The sequence below is a fragment of the Piliocolobus tephrosceles genome, chromosome 13 (genome assembly GCF_002776525.5).
Source record: "Piliocolobus tephrosceles isolate RC106 chromosome 13, ASM277652v3, whole genome shotgun sequence".
Taxonomy (NCBI): domain Eukaryota; kingdom Metazoa; phylum Chordata; class Mammalia; order Primates; family Cercopithecidae; genus Piliocolobus; species Piliocolobus tephrosceles.
Genome location: NC_045446.1, coordinates 99,679,813 through 99,696,556, shown reverse-complemented (window position 1 = coordinate 99,696,556; position 16,744 = coordinate 99,679,813). Strand labels below are relative to the sequence as shown.

Genomic DNA, 16,744 nt, shown 5'->3' with positions numbered 1-16,744 from the left:
AAAATAATTCTAATGTTTAATATAACTTAGTTTCTATTCAGTGGTCATTTACTGGTGTTCTATAGGCCAGGACTAGTCTACATGTGTTTTGTTTCATCTATTCCTATTAAAAACATTTGAAGCAGTATTTAATAATTGGAAGAATTAAAATAATGGAGACTTCTGCTTCCCTTTGAACATGGAGGCACTGATGACCTAAGATCCATACTCCCCACATGGAAACAATCAGCTGGAGAGGAGTGGGAGGTATTCCCTTTAGGTACAGCAGTGTTTCTCAAACCTGAGTGTGCGTCAGAATCACCTAGGGGGCTTGTTAAGCCACAGTTTTCTGGGCCCCACCCTAGAATTTCTCATTCAGTAGGTCTGGGATGGGGCCTCCAAATTAGCATTTCTAACAGGCTCCCACGCGATACAGATGCTGCTGGTCAGGGTCAGAGTCCACACCTTGAGAATCACTGAAGTGGGGACTATGCTTTTCTGTTCACAGAAGTGCCCCTACTTCTTGTTGATTACATTAATCCTAATATCCACTGCCATTTATCAAACTCACATTATTACTTTTTGCATAATTAGAGAATATTTTTCCCTATGTGTTTATCTTGAAAGTATGAAGATAACAGAAAAAAGGAAAAAACATGTTTGTAGAAGGAAAGAATATTCCAACGTGCTTGCTATGAAAACACTTGGCCGTCTTCACTCATGTGCATTTCCTATTAATACATTACTTCTGGAGCCTTTGAGTTTGTGAGCTCAGTGTTATGGTACTTTTCACATAGAAGAAGACTAAACTTGGACAGTAGGGCCTTGGCTTTTAGTCATTCAGACCTGGGCTTAAGCCTCTGGATCTTTAGTTTACTAGCTCTGTGACACTGGGAAACTTCTGAATCTCATTAAGTCTCATTTCCTCATCTATAACAGAGGGATCTTAGTAATAACTACTCCACAGGGTTATGGTGAAATTAAAAAATTGAATGTGATGTGTCTAGCACATAATAAATGCTCAATAACTATTATTTGTCAATGTATGTGTTGGATTGTAATACTAATTTTAGAATAATACAACCATGAGCTGGAAGGAGAGGAAAGAAACTAAGCAGAAATGGAGTCAGGAAATTGGACAAGCTGAGTTGGGAAACTGGAAAAGCTGAGTCAGGAAAGTTAAAACCCAGAATGAGTGGAGGTTTGCAAAAAGCACAAAGGACAACAAAAGTGGAGTCTTACAGTCACTTTTTGAGTGAGAAAAATGAGGAAAGAATATTGATTACTTAAGGTAAATTAATGTTAATAGACAATAGGAGAAAAAATTCCAGAAATACTGAATTGGTGTTAGAATTTTTTTCTTTTTGGTCAAAGAGAAATATTTTCAGTCAGAAGGGAAAAATAAATATTAGTAAGAGGAATCTAAATTCTTAGATTTCTCTAAGAATCAGAAAGAGCTATCCAAATGAGTTCATATTAGCCATGTTTGTCTAAACCAGGTCATTGGTTCCTGAGAAAGGGCAGGTAAGGTTGTGGAACAGTAAATGACAATTGATGAGGAATTACAGAGCATGAGCATGTGCCCATACATCCACAGAGACCCATTTTAATTCTGAATTCCAAAAGAAAGAAGAGAAAGTGCCTACTCATTCTCATAACTTTATGAATTATAAACCAATAAGCTTGATGTGTACCCGAAATGAAATAGTAAATGAATCGATCATCAGCATTTAGGAAAGGAAAAGAATGAGTATAAAGTGGGGTCACTGGTTCTTAAATGTAAGTTTTATCAGTATACTTATTGTCTTTTTTGATAAGATTATTAAACTATTGGATCATGGAAATGATTCACTTAGCAACTATTTATTGAGTACTAGTTAGGTGCAGGCACATGGTCTGTTTCATTTTTTATTGGAGAAATAGCCAATATGGTCACCTGCTAATGAACGTGGGATACAATCAAACATTCTAGGAAGAATGGAACAGAGATCAAACCAAGTATATACATGCACACACAAAAAGATGGTCTTTATCAAAATTGGAAATACAGGAGTTGCTGGATGAGATAAAAGAAAATGAGTTAATTTTAGGGCTTGTGTTTAAAATGTGTTAATGATGTCGCTACAGATGTCTATTAACTTACAGACATGGAGCTCAGAAGGCCCTGGGCTGGAGATAAGGATCTGGGAATCATTAGCTTGTACAGATTGTCAAAGTTATCACAGTGCCTGAGATTTCCCAGGAGGGGCACATTGAATGAGAGCACCCGCCAGAATGCAGGGAGCATGAATATCTAAGAAAAGAAGAAAAAGAGCTTGTAAAGAAGACTGAGAAACAAAGAGTAGGGAGACAGGAGGAGAATCAGGAGAGAGTGGTGCCACCTGGCCAAGGGAGGAGAGCCATTCCTGCGAAATGCTGATGGCCAGCTGCATTTGGAAGCCTTGCTTCGGTTGTGACACCAATCTGCACTGATGTGGGAGTTTTCTCCAGCAGCTCATGCTGAGCTAGCAGGGTGTAGGAGAGGAAAAGGGAGATAGACTGAATGGTCTATATTAGGAGGTTTGCAGAAATAGTAAAATGGAAGAACAAGGAAAATAGTAAAGAAGTTATTAAAGAAGTACATTCATATGGTGCTTAAATTTAACACAATGTGATGTTGGGTGGGCAGGCAAAATCTCAGTTGTCTTAATTAATACTCAAAAGTGGCATAATTGGGCTGTGCATGGTGGCTCACACTTGTAATCTCAGCACTTCGGGAGGCTGAGGTGGGAGGATCACTTGTGCTCAGGAGTTCAGGTTTACAGTAAGCTATGATTATGCCATTGCACCCCAGGTGGATAACAGAGCAAGACTCCATCTCTAAAAAAATAAAATTAAAATTAAAATTAAAAAAAAGGAGCGTAATTGAAAGAGTCAAATCTAGCAGAGGAAAATATTTAATAGAGATGCATATACATTCTACACTTTGCCAAGGAATTGTCAGAGTGCTGAATGAAGCAGAGAGGAGGACAAATTCCTGTGGAATAAAGCTAGGCACTTACTCCACCTTCTTTTCTCTTTACCCTAAAGTGACAATGAATGTTTAATTAGTATTTTCTCTTTTAACAATGGATTTTTAAAAGGCAATGACTTGAGCCAATGTTTTTTCATGTGGACATAAGATAACCATGTGGAGGTCAATTGACATTCAGATTTTGTAGCTGACTTTCAACTCAGTGATAATATTATATTGCTAATAATATAGGTAACATTTTATGTGTTGGTTAGTTTTACATGTGTTTATGTGTATAGTAGATCTATGAATCTCAGTCCACAGACTGCATTGATCTAGAAAATAACATTTCCTCTAACTCAATTTGATGTTTTATCTTTGTACTAGCAGGCTAAGGGTAACAATCTCAGATTATTGTTGGTTTCTCTCTTCTTCCCGGGGATTGAGACAAAGACCCTGTTGGGATTTACTTAGTACCTTGAGTAGCACATTGAGGGAGGGTGAGCCTTCTGGTCCCTGAGCCATCTGTTCCCACTGAGTTACCCTGAGACAGTATTTGGCTTGCAGCATGGCCTTTTAGAACTGGAGGCTCACACAGATGTTTTGCTGCATAGCTTGAGGGCTGAAAATCTTGTTTGTTTGTTTTTGAGATGGAGTCTCGCTCTGTCACCCAGGCTGGAGTGCAGTGGTGCGATCTCGGCTGGCTGCAAGCTCCGCCTCCTGGGTTCACGCCAGAAATCTTTAAGAGGCAATGAACTGGTGTGCCTAGACTTTGCATGAAGCCATCTCTTTGGAGTATTGCTAGCTCCTCCTGGGAACTGCCCAGAAAGAAGGGAACCCGGCTCTTGAAACCCTCATTCTGTCTGTTCTCCTCATTATCTGCTCTTCACTCTCCTTGCCTCAGACCTCAGAGAATCCTATTTTAGGCAGTGAGTGGAGGAAGTCAATGCTCTTTGACCTGTGTTTCTCCCACACATTTGATCTTTACATCATCCCCAAAATTCTAAGTTCCCCCTTTTAAAACACAGAAACAAAAAGCACCAGTTGGCTATTTGTATCTTCTGACTAATTGCCTCCCCTTCCTGAGGCAACGAGTGCAGGATTGCCTATACATTTGGAAAAGGGCAAAGACCAGAAGAAAAATGGACCCAAATAACTCTCCCTCCATACTCACATTAAATTCTTTATTCTTGTAGCAACAAAATTAGAAAATTAGCTAAGATCTTTGCTATTTGCTTTAAAGCATTCTTCCAAATCTAAGATTGTATAGTTTTATCAATGTTAGGCTAAACCAGTTGGTTTGTGCTGCTAGGAAGGATGGAAAAAACCATGGAGCAGATGACAGCAGCTGATCAGACACTGAGAGCAAGGGCCCTGGACCTCTAGCCATTTAGTTTTGAGAGTGCTCAGAAAGATTCTTAAGAAATAATAGTGACCAAAACGGAACACTTCTCGGATGCCTAACTTTGGACTGTGCCTCTGACCATTAAATGGAGGTTTTCACTTCTCTGTGTGGCCAGGCGTGGCTCTTCCTCAACTCCAGTTTCTCTTCTGATTGTGGCTCGACAGCATGTCTCAGTTCTTGGTGACTCTCAGTCTTCTGTCTTGGAGTCAGGACTGTGATGCATCCTGGTGGCCTCTGAAATTTTATAGAACCTTATTATCAATGAACATTGGCCAATATTAATTGCATAGAGCTCTGTGCTAAGGTTTTGCATATTGTAAAACTCAAGGGGCTTATAGTCATGTTGGAGACATGGGTTGTGTGCATAGTCCAGTGCAGCATGTCCCAAGCACCCTCTATGCGGTGGTCCCAGGAGGCTGGGGAAGGAGAGTAGCACGAAAAGGAAGTATCAACTGCTGAGCCAAAAAGGCATGCACTGTGACACTTGAATTGCAGCTGCTTTTTAGAACCCTACCTAAAAATAGCTCAAGCTCAATCTGCAGAAATTCTGACCTTAATGGATATGCTCGAGTTCAAGAAAGATGATTTATTCTTAGATCTTTATAACCAACTGCGAAGGAAGTCTCAATCTCAGCAACATCAGTGATTAATCCTAATAATATCTGTCTCCCAGACACATGCTTTGAAGATGAAATGAAATGATACAGGCAAAACAACACTGATTGCAATTCAGATATTTACTGGTACTGTTCATTATTCTTATATATTCAAGAGGTACAGTGGATGCTTTTACATTTTAATAAGGAATACTAGATACAGAGTGAGGCCCTCCCCTCACATCCACCAAATTGATCACTGTAGTGTTTGCATCAAAATAGCAGTATCGGTATCAAAATGATCAGATTTTGAATGCCTCAGAATACCCAAAGCATCCACTTCTAAATTGCTATTTAAGATGAATGCTCTACCTTTTATATTGCCTTTTTGAAACTGATTCAATCAGAAAAGTACTTTGATGTTGTAAATACCTACACATCAGCTCATCTACTTTTAAATTAATCAAAATATTTAGGCATCTTCACAGAAATTTCCCATATTCATAAAACAAGGCAATAGTTATTTACTTCCTGGTATGGTAATGTGTTTTGGGAAATCTCTATTTGACTTGCATAAAAGGAATAAAAGCTAGTTTCATGAAACTCCATTGTCAGAATAATGAATGTTTTAAAAATACACTATTCAAAGCCTGCCCAACTCTCTTCCTCAGGCTATGGAGAATGTTTCTCCAGCGAGTCTCAGAAGGAAGGAAACCCTTCCTTCACCCCACTTCCTGTGCCTCCTTTAGAGCTGGGCTTGTAGCCAGGGTGAACAGAGAATGGCAAAACTGTTAAAAGGTTAACCGTCAACATGGCGTTCTCAGCATCTCTCAAAGGCACTTAGGAAACTAGATGCAAGGAGATGAGTAGCAGCCAGAGAGCACCCCAGAGAGTACACTTGTGCTTATTATTCTACATGATTACATATTCAAATTGGTTTTAATTCCTGGGCAGCCATGGGGATGTTGGGGGAGGTGGGAAATAGCTTGCTGGAAAGGGGCAAGAACGGCGGAAGGAGCTGGTCTGGCATTAAAAATGTGCTGCAGATACTTCCCTAAGGCAAACAAGCCTCGCAATTATGAATTCAGGCAACAAGAAAAGAGCTGTGGATCTAAAAAACGAGGTTGAATTTCCACATTACATATGGTAATCCCTTTCAATACATTAAGAATTCTACTTTGCATCGGCATTATAGACTTCTTTTTCTTGAATCCTTCATAAAGGGCTTTAAAAAATTCTACTGTAGCCAGGTAAGTTAACCCACACCCATGCTGCCTTATAGATTCAAAAACCCCAGGGATTATGAGTAAATGTCTGTGACATTTTAGTCAGCTAGAGTCGGTGTTAGGAAACTTTTGAGGGTTTGTGGCTACAGATACAACCTTTGCCTGTCTTCACCAACTGTGGTTTTGAGAGGATTCACAGTGGTTACGTTTGAAGGTGTGGGCAGAGGTAGGGGAATTTGAAAAACATATGCAATTGTTTACTAGCTTTGTATGTTTGTAAACTTTCAATGGCACTTGCAAATAAAAAATACTCAGCATTTGAAAAACCATGTGTTTTATTGCTAGAAAATAGAATAAATGAAATATAAACATGTAGATAGCAGTGAGTATAATCTATTTAACACACATTATAGGATTTAAAAATCCTTATCAAGTTTGCCATTTCATCCAGGAATCTGTAATAGAACCTAACTGAGATGTGTTGTGAGACCTGGAAGGATTCATCACAGGAGGATGGAACTGAATTGGGAGGAGGTGAGACTCAGAGAATGAAATGCAGCAGGGACTTGGAGGAGATGGATTGGACTCAACGCAGCATTATCTAGAAGGTATGACAACAGACTACAGGTGATAGACCATGTAATAGCAGGAGAACCCAACATGAGGGCGTAGGCAATGAGAGTTTTGACAAAGAAGAATTTCAGAGCAAGGGATATTCAAAGGTCTAAGTAGCTCTGTTCAATAGAAATATGTAGTTAAAATTGTCTAGTAGCTATATTTTAAAAAGTAAAAAGAAACATATACAATAAATTCTAATAATATATTTCATTAAACTCACTATATCCAAAATATTATCATATCAACTTGTGGCAATAGAAACACTTCAAGTGCCCAGTGGCCACAGAAACACTCGGAAATCAATCAGGTCTTTGGCACCAGGTAAGTCTATCAGGTCAGAGAAAGACCAACATCATGACTGGATGGAAATGGGCATGTTAAATGGACGTGTTAACTGGGTAATTTGCAGAAGAGAAAATATGAATGGTTAGACAATTTATAAAATAATTTCCACTTCACTTGTAATAAAAACTATAAAAATTAAAATATCAGCAAGACATTATTTCTCAGCTGTCAAAATAGCCAAGGTTAAAAAAACGGAGTTGTTTGAAGGTATGCTAAAACTCACATGATGCTGTTAGCAGTATAAATTGGTATAACTATTGGAAAATAGTTTTACATTTCATATCAAGATCTTGGAATTGTTTTTCTTACTTTTGGAACTCTACAACAAAAAGCAATAACAATCATTACTGAATGCTTATTACATGAAAGATGATATGTTTAGCACTTAATTATTTTAAGTCTCTTAATCATCACAACAGCTCTGTGAAGTAGATGTTATTATCCAGTTTTAACCCTATGAAAATAAATCAAAGTATGGAAAAATTATGGATTAATATGTTATTAATAGCATTGTTACAAGAAGCAAAAAAATAGAGGCAAAAAACCAGATTTAGTAAAACCCCTATTTCAGAATCAGGAAATAGTTAACTAAATGAAATTTTTCAATGGAATCAATGCATTTACAAGAGTGCTTTTTAAAGAATATGAAATGACATGGGAAAATACATATCTTAGTCTTCTATTGCCTTAATAAAGTCACATAACAAACATTAAATCTGTATGGCAGAAAACAATAAACACTTATTTTGCATATGTTTGCAGGTTAGCTGGAATAAGACTCTGCTTTTGGCTTCAGGTAAACTGGCCTTGGATGCAGGCTGCAGATCTGGGCTCAGGTATGTTGCTCTGTATTCATTTTGGAGCCCAGGTTGAAGGGGTATCTGCTACCAGGGGTAAACTCTTCTCATGGGAGTCTCCCACGGGGCAAGAGGGTGAGTGCAACCATGCAGCACATTGTAAGCATCCACTTGCTTCCTGTCTGCCAACTTCTAATTGGCCAAAGCAAGTCGCATGGCCCCGCCTAAAGTGAGGGATGGAGAAGTATCCTTCTTGCCTTGAGAAGATGGCAAGAATGAGTTATGTCTGATTCTCTTATGAGGGAAAAAAAGAACTGGCACCAATAATTCGATCAACCCTGGTCTGCTTTCCATTACCTTTCTTCACATCCCTCCCACAGGTGCTTGTGTCCATCCCAAGATCCTTCCAAATCTCATCCCCTGCTGGCGTCATTCTAATAGCAGAAGAGTGAGATGCACATAGCGGTCATGGTTTATAGACTCTGTGAAATCCTGGTTGATGAATGTTGCACATTGGGAGAAGGGAATATTCTTACTGGCTTAGACGCCATTACCGCTCCCTGGGCTGAGCTCCCCAAATCTCCCCAAATCTCAGTTCATTATTTCTCTGTGGTTTTTGGCTCCACTCTTAGGGAGGTCCCTTGCCAAAAACCCCCTTGGTCACTTCTAAAGAGGGCATTGGAGAATATGCCCTATTTGGTGTCTGAGTCACCCTCTCAGCCTGCATCCTCCCTGTGGAAGGTTGGGGTAGGAGGAGACTAGAAGAAGTTTTATATCTCAAAAAGTCACAATCGCTTTTAGTTCATGTTAACAGAAATTTTCTCAATATAGATTTTTTTTTTTTTTTTATTCCCTGTAAATGCAGGATTTCTGGGCTATGTTTATTTACTCTCAATTCTGTTGGAAGGTAGCCATGTTTTACTTGGAACCTGTATTAGTCAGGGTTCTCTAGAGGGACAGAACTAGTAGGATAAATGTATATATGAAGCGACTTTTATTAAGAAGTATTGACTCACACAAACACAAGGTGAAGTCCCACAATAGGCCATCTGCAAGCTGAGGAGGAGGAAGCCAGTCTGAGTCCTAAAACCTCAGAAGTAGGAAAGCTGGCAGTGCAGCCTTCAGTCTGTGGCTGAAGGCCCAGGGCCCCTGGCAAATCACAGATGTAAACCTAAGAGTCCAAAAGCTGGATGACTTGGAGTCTGACATTTGAGGGCAGGAAGCATCCAGCACAGAAGAGAGATGAAGGCCGGAAGACTCAGCGAGTCAAATCCTTCCAACTTCTTCTGCCTGCTTTATTCTAGCCATGTTGGCAGCTGATGAGATGGCACCCACCCAGATTGAGAGTGGGTCTGCCTCTCCCAGCCCACTGACTCAAATGTTAATCTCCTTTGGCAACACCCTGAGAGACACACTCGGGAACAATACTTTGCATCCTTCAGTCCAATCAAGTTGACACTCAGTATTAACCATCACAAGTCCACCCTTTGTCAACTTGAACCCACGCATCTCCTGACATACATAACCTTCAAATATAGACAATCAATAATAAGGTCATAATTATGCCTAACATAATACAACTATTCTTTGTACAAATGGAAGTGTACTAATCCTTAACCTAAATGCTATTACATAAAGTTAACAACACTTAATTGCTGATATAAAGACAATAAATCTTATGCCATATGATAAATGAAAAAGAAAGGAAATAAAATGAAGATATTTCCTTAGTACAAGTGTATACATGCACAGACATGTTCTTAACAAAATAAGGAGGAAATACTCATGACAATTACAGTTCTTGTTTCTGCAGCTGGTCATGTGGTTGTAGCTGGTGTTGACGACTACCTTCTTCTACTACCCATTCTGTATTCCCTTTGCCTTCAGCAAGTACCTCATTGGGTCATGAATTTTTACTTGGTGGAGTGACCCAGATCTTCATTCCTGAATGGTCTGAGTCATCTGTAGTCTTGCCTGGATTGGGTTGTTATAGTTTCCCATTGACCTTAATCACAGGGTGTGGTATAAGAGACGCCCTAAGGGATCTCATATGTAGACTGATTTTATCTTGACAGACTGGGCCAATAATCCCAGCCAACACTGTAACTCCCTTATTAGCCTGTTGACTTAGAGGTCGGAGGAGCCCGAAGTATCCAGGTGGCAATCTTAACTTGCAGTTTAATGGGATCATTGTTGTGTCTCCTGGTGGCAGCATTCCTCCCTCTGGAACTAAGACCTCTAGGCCAGCAGAACGTAATGTTGTAATGTCCCAGGAACAGGAAGCACAAATTTTGCTAGAGGGTCACTAGGGGTGATGGTGAGTGACGCCACTTCCATTTCCATCCCTTGATTCCTGGACCCATGAATACTGGCTCTAGGAGAAAGAGTACCATATATTAGATTCTGATTCAAAGCATACACAACTTTCTGTAAAACTTTGCCCCAGCCCTGCAAAGTACTGTCACCTAGTTGGTGGTGTCATTTTGACTTCAAAAGGCCATTCCACCATCCTATCAATCTGGCTGCTTTAGGATGATGGGGAACATGGTATGACCAGTGAATTCTATGAGCATAAGCCCATTGCCGCACTTCTTTGGTCGTAAAGTGAGTGCCTTGGTCAGAGGCAATGCTGTGTGGTATACCGTGACAGTGGATAAGGCATTCCATGAGTCCACAGATGGTAGTCTTGGCAGAAGCATTGCGCACAGGATAGGCTCACCCATATCTGGAGTAAGTATCTATTCTGGTGAGAACAAACCATTGCCCTTTCCATGATGGAAGAAGTCCAATATAATCAACCTGTCACCAAGTAGCTGGCTGATTACCCTGAGGAATGGTGCCACATCGAGAGCTCAGTGTTGGTCTCTGCTGCTGGCAAACTGGGCACTCAGCAGTGGCTGTAGCCAGGTCAGCCTTGGTGAGTGGAAGTCTGTTTCTGAGCCCTTGCATAACCTCCATCTCTGCCACCATGGCCACTTTGTTCATGGGCCCATTGGGTGATGACAGGGGTAGCTGGGGAAAGAGGCTGAGTGGTATCCACAGAATGAGTCATCCTATCCACTTGATTACTGAGGTCACCCTTTAGTGAACATTCACATGAGATACAAATAGCTTCACAGTTTTTTTACCACTCAGAGAGGTCCATCCACATACCTCTTCCCCAAATTTCCTTGTCACCAATTTTCTAATCATGCTTCTTCCAAGTCCCTGACCATCCAGCCAAACCATTGGCTACAGCCCATGAATTAGTATATAATCACACATCTGGCCATTTTTCCTTCCAAGCAAAGTGCACAGCCAGGTGCACTGCTTGAAGTTCCGCCCATTGGAAAGATTTCCCTTCACCACTGTCCTTCAGAGATGTCCTAGAAAGGGGCTGTATTGGTGTAGCTGTCCACTTCCGGGTGGTGCCTGCATATCATGCAGAGCCATCTGTGAACCAGGCCCTAGTCTTCTCTTCCTCTGTCAACTCATCATAGGGAACTCCCCATGAGGCCATTGGTGCAGACTGGGGAAGAGAAGGCAGGGTGGCAGGAGTGGGGACCATGGGCATTTGAGCCACTTCCTCATGTAACTTACTTGTGCCCTCAGGACCTGCTTTAGCACCATCACATATATACCACTTCCATTTGATGATGGAATACTGCTGTGCATGACCCACTTTATGGCTAGATGGGTCAGAAAGCACCCAGTTCATGATAGGCAGTTCAGGTCGCATGGTGACTTGATGACCCATAGTCAAACGTTCAGTTTCCACCAAAGCCCAGTAACAGGCCAAGCGCTGTCTCTCAAAAGAAGAGTAGTTATCTGTGGAAGATGGCAGGGCCTTGCTCCAAAATCCTAGAGGCCTCTGCTGTGATTCACCTATGGGGGCCAAGGGCTCCAAACAGCATCCCTATCTGCCACTGACACCTCAAGCACCACTGGATCTGCTGGGTCATATGGCCCAAGTGGCAAACCACTTACACAGCAGCCTGGACCTGCGGCAGAGCCTTCACCTGTTCTGGACCCCACTCAAAATCAGAAGCCTTTTGGGTCACTTATAAATGGGCCAGAGTAACACATCCAGATGAAAATGTTTTGCTTCCAGAATCCAAATAGGCCCACTAGGTATTGTGCCTCTTTCTTGTTTGTAGGAGGGGCCAAATGCAGCAACTTTTCCTTCACCTTAGAAGGATATAAAGATATATAAAGATATAGGCCACACACCACAGGAGCCCTAGAAATTTTACTGAGTAAAAGGTCTCTGAATTTTAGTTGGGTTTATTTCCCATCACGTGGCATGCAAATGTCTCACCAATAAGTCCAATGTGTTTGCTACATCTCGCTCACTGGATCCAATCAGCATAATGTCATCAATACAATGGGCCAGTATGATGTTCTGTGAAAGGGAAAAGTGATCAAGATCTCTGTGAACAAGATTATCACACAAAGCTAGAGAGTTGATATACCCCTGAGGTAAGACAGTGAAAGAGTATTCCTGGTTTTGCCACATGAAGGTAAATTGTTTCTGGTGGGCCTTGTGGACAGGAAAGGAGGAAAAGACATTTGCCAAATCAATAATTGCATACCAGATACCAGGAGATGCGTTAATTCATTCAAGCAATGAAACCACATCTGGTACAGCAGCTGCAAGTGGAGTCACTACTAGGTTAAGCTTACAATAATCCACTGTCATTCTCCAAGATCCATCTGTCTTCTGCACAGGCCAAATGGGAGAGTTGAATGGGAATGTGGTGGGAATCGGAATCACCTCCCCTGCATCTTTCAAGTCCTTGATGGTGGCATTAATCTCTGCAGTCCCTCCAGGGATGTGATATTGGTTTTGATTTACTATTTTTCTAGGTAGAGGCAGTTCTAATGGCTTCTATTTGGTCTTTCCCACTGTAATAGCCCTCACCCTATCTGTCAGGGAGCCAGTGTGGGGGTTCTGTCAGCAGCTAAGTATGTCTATGCCAATTATGCATTCTGGCACTGGGAAAGCGACAACGGGATGAGTCCAGGGACCCACTAGACCCATTGTAAGTTGGATCTGAGCTAAGACACCATTAATTACCTGACCTCCATGAGCCCGTACTTTAACTGGGGGACAATAACGTTTTGGGTTCCTTGGAATCAACATCAGCTCAGAGCCAGTGTCCAGTAGTCCCCAAAAAGTCTGATCATTCCCCTTTCCCCAGTGCACAGTTACTCTGGTAAAAGGCTGGAGGTTTCCTTGCGAGAAGGATGGGAGAAAGATTAGCAGCATAAATTGTTGGTAATGTAGTGGGGCCCTTTCTCAAGGGAACCTGGCCTCCCCTTCATTCAAGGGGTTCTGGGTCTGTAAACTGGCTCAAGTCTGGAAACTGACAGAAGGGCCATGATTCTCTGTTTTATAATTCAAATTAGTCTTGTCCACTTGACCTGGAAGTTTTCTACTTATACAAATCAAGTAAGAGTGCTGTAGGCTTCCTACCAATTTCACTTCTAGAAGCGCTGTGATTAATTAGCTAACGCCAGAGCTCTCCTCGAGTCAGACTATTCTGATTGCTGCTTTGCCTCTGCTGGTCATTACAGTAACTATGCCCACCTTGCTTTTGACAGTTGAGTGCTGCCACTTGGCCACTGCCACCTTGAGATCCGATTATTCTCATGGCATTTAAATTTTCTAATTGAGTGACTGTGGTTTCCACTGTAAGATCTGGCATACAGAGAAGAACAATCACAAAGCTCTTCAAGGATATAGGTTCTCCCCTCATAAATCTATTTTGGAAAGTACTGGTGAAGGGTATGTCTTCTGGACCCCTCCAGCTGGAATGAGTAGGTCTAAAGTGACTAAACCACTCTAGTATTCCAATCTCCCTAAGCCTTTGGATCCTTTCCTCTACATTAAACCAGGGGAGATCAAGCATTTCCAGCTCGCTCACAGTGGGCTATCTTTTAATCCATATTTCAGCTAACCAAGCAAATAAACTATTAGAACCTTTTTAAATTCCCTAAGCTGCAACATTAAATGCAGGATCCCTGCTTAGTGGGCCCATACCAACAAATTCAGCCTGATCCAACTCTGTGTTCTTTCCACCATTATCCCATACCCTTAATATTCATTCCCATGCCTATTCTCCAGATTTCTGCTTATATAAATTAGAAAACTCAAGCAGTTCTTTTGGAGTGTAGTGCACCTCCCCATAGGTCACACTCTGAACTTGGCCTCTAGGGGTCTACTGGGACTTGAGTCTACTTATAGGTCTAGAAGCAAACAGGGGTGTTGGGGGTGGGTCCTGAGGCGAATCAGCATTGTCTTGCCTGGTAACTGCCTCAGGGAAGGCCATCACTGTTGGCTCAGTCAGTACAGGGTTTAACTCCTCAGATAAATGTGGAAAGGCTGATGGCCATGTTGGTGGGGGAGGGGATGTTGCCACCACTGAGGGTGGGGAGGCTGTTTCCTCTGGCAAAAGTATCTCATCAGAGTTTACAAGCTCAGTGTCCCCAGCATCATGAGGGTCCTCTTACACATCCCCATTCCAACTTGCAGTGTCCTGTTCTTTTCTAATCAGTGCTCTCACTTTAACAGTAGACACCTGGTGAGACTGAGCATGCACCTTTCCTGGCAGGTCAGTCATTCTATTATAAGAGCTTATGTCTGATTTTCTGCAATTTCAGCCCTTTGTCTATAGGAGATAAGACTCTCACTTGGGGCAATCTTAGAAGACTTGAGGCTCAGTATGTGCTTCTGGAGCTGGGAGTTAGAAGCTCTGAGCTCATCCTTTTCTTTCATCACTTTGTCCAGTGAACTTAGGAGCAACCAACCAACTTCATTATATTTCTTGATTCTCTACATATGGTCAAAGGTATTATGTATAGAGTCACTAAACTCCTTGCCTCTCATGAACGATGAATCAGAAGTATCAAATGTATTTATTTTGCATAATTCTCTAAACAGTTCATTCCAAGGACCATCAGTGTTCTCCATACTATCAGAAGTAGAGTCCTTAGCATTTTTGAGTCTAATCATATTAAGCAACCAACTCCAGAAACCCCAAAACCAACTAAAGAAATCCATCCTTAAAATTCTCTTCCTCTAGAACTGCTCCTGGTACCAAAATCTGGATTAGTCAGGGTCTTCTAGAGGGACAGAACTAATAGGATAGATGTATACATGAAGGGGAGTTTATTAAGGAGTACTGACTCACACAATCACAAAGTAAAGTCCAACAGTAGGCCAACTGCAAGCTGAGGAGCAAGGAAGCCAGTCTGAGTCCCAAAACCTCAAAAGTAGGAAAGCCAACAGTGCAGCCTTCAGTCTGTGGCCGAAGGCTTGAGAGCCCCTGGTAAACCACTGGTGGAAGTCTAAGAGTCTAAAAGCTGAATAACTTGGAGTCTGATATCTGAGGGCAGGAAATATCCAGCACGGAAGAAAGATGAAGACCAGAAGACTCAGCGAATCTCGTCCTTCCAACTTCTTCTGCCTGCTTTATTCTAGCCATATTGGCAGTGGATTAGATGGTGTCCAGCCGGATTGAGGGGGGTCTGCCTCTCCTAGTCCACTGAGTCAAATGTTAATCTCCTTTGGCAACACCCTCACAGACACACCCAGGAACAATACTTTGCATCCTTGAATCCAATCAAGTTAATACTCAATATTAACCATCACAGAACCCATCTGTTATCATAGCTTTTCAAATGCAATTCAACAACCCACTTACCCTATCAGCATTGTGAATTGAAACTTGCTTGGTCATCATCCCAACTTTATGAGGTCCATTGACTGTCTTTTGGTTTATTGAAAGTAACGGTTGTAACAAATGTTTTGCTTTCACTACTATATAACATGGACCAACATTTTTTCCAGGCTTTTAGAACAATGTCCTTCTTGTCTAATCTCCAGTCCTAAAGCTGATGGCACATGTTTTGGGATTTGTTATGGCAGTACCCCACTTCCAACATATTCAGCTATTGCCACCATAATGCTCTTTAACAAACAACCACAAAATCTCAGAGGCAGGCAGCAATAAGCATTAGTTTCTGGCTTACGTGGGCTGGCTGCGGTTTGCCTCCGCTGCTGGCTGGGAGTCAGCTGGGCTTAGTTCCTGACCTTGAGTTGGGTCCAGGCCTGCTCCCTGTGTGGTTGTTCTGCAACCCTGGCTGGATGAGCTTTTCTCGTTGCAGACAATCACGTTGCAAGAGAACAAGCCCAACCACATCAGCACATTCCAAGCCCTTGTTTGCGTCATGCTGTGGTAATCATGTCTTTTTACTCTGTATTTGTTGATGCTTTGACATCTTGGGGCCTTGCTGACCCTGGAGCGACTCCCTCTCTCAGGGTTAGCTAATTCCTAGAGATAGCAAACTACTGGCCTAAGAGTGCACCTTTCACACACAAACCAACTACTCCGGAGCTCATACCCCCCAACCACCTCCATTAATGAACTCTCACATTCTGGGCCGATACTCCAGGAACAAATACCAGACAACTATACCATAGAGTCTACTAAATTATTCAAAGTGGCCAATCCTAAACCTGCTTACCCTGCCTCGCCCATTATGTTTCCCACAGAAACCACAATGAAGATCTTGTCCCTGCTTCCTCTGCCCCTGACTGACCCTGGTGCTTCCCGTGTGACCCCGCATTATGATGTGGCATGCCCTTTTGTCTTGGGGTCTGTTGAGTGTAACAAACTGTGTTTACAGCGGTAGCTGTCTCCTGATCTGTTGGCTTTGCCATATCTTAAACAATAAAACCTACATTAAAAAGTATTTGTCCACTAATAACCCTTTGGCCAATGTAAATCACTTGATTAATCCCA

At 41.8% G+C, this 16,744-nt stretch overlaps 1 long non-coding RNA gene across 1 annotated transcript in view; it reads left to right on the top strand.

The window, feature by feature from the left end:
• Positions 1-16,744, top strand: part of LOC111539988 — a 131,596-nt gene that overhangs the window by 111,365 nt on the left and 3,487 nt on the right. The window contains exons 2-3 of the long non-coding RNA XR_002730863.1: positions 6,650-6,806; positions 7,924-7,997. This is a non-coding gene — a long non-coding RNA (uncharacterized LOC111539988). The remainder of the gene's footprint in view (positions 1-6,649; positions 6,807-7,923; positions 7,998-16,744) is intronic.